The following is a 536-nucleotide window of genomic DNA, read 5'->3' on the forward strand; positions in this document are numbered from 1 at the left end:
GAAGACCGAAAGCCACGTAACTTCGACAAATCCAAGGTTAAGTGTTTCAATTGTAATGAATATGGTCATTTTGCAAAAGAGTGTCCCAAACCAAACCGAAGAGAAAAAGCAAACCTTGTTGCAACGCAAACCGAAGATGAACCAGCACTGTTGATGACAGAAACTTGTGTTCTCAACCACGCAATACAGAACGAGCAGGTGTTATTGCATGAAGACAAGGTGGTGTCAAAGTTTAAAAACACCCGAGAGAAGGCTTGGTATTTAGATACTGGTGCAAGTAATCACATGACCAGTTGTATCGAAAAATTTGCTGAAATTGACACGACAATTAAAGGGTCGGTCAAATTTGGGGATGGCTCGATTGTAGAAATCCAAGGAAGAGGTTTGGTTTTGTTTAAAGGCTTCGCAGGTGAACATCGAATACTTACTAATGTCTACTACATCCCGATGTTGAAAAGCAACATAATAAGTCTTGGCCAGTTAGATGAGAACGGATGCAAAGTTGAGGTTGAAGGAGGTGTTATGACTATTTTAGA

At 40.3% G+C, this 536-nt stretch overlaps 1 protein-coding gene across 1 annotated transcript in view; it reads right to left on the minus strand.

Annotated features, from left to right (window-relative positions):
- LOC110021431 (cytosolic sulfotransferase 14-like) overlaps positions 1–536 on the minus strand; it is a 5,658-nt gene that overhangs the window by 1,274 nt on the left and 3,848 nt on the right. The gene's annotated exons all lie outside the window — the stretch shown is intronic.

Source organism: Phalaenopsis equestris, unplaced genomic scaffold (assembly GCF_001263595.1).
Source record: "Phalaenopsis equestris unplaced genomic scaffold, ASM126359v1 Scaffold000134, whole genome shotgun sequence".
Taxonomy (NCBI): Eukaryota; Viridiplantae; Streptophyta; class Magnoliopsida; order Asparagales; family Orchidaceae; genus Phalaenopsis; species Phalaenopsis equestris.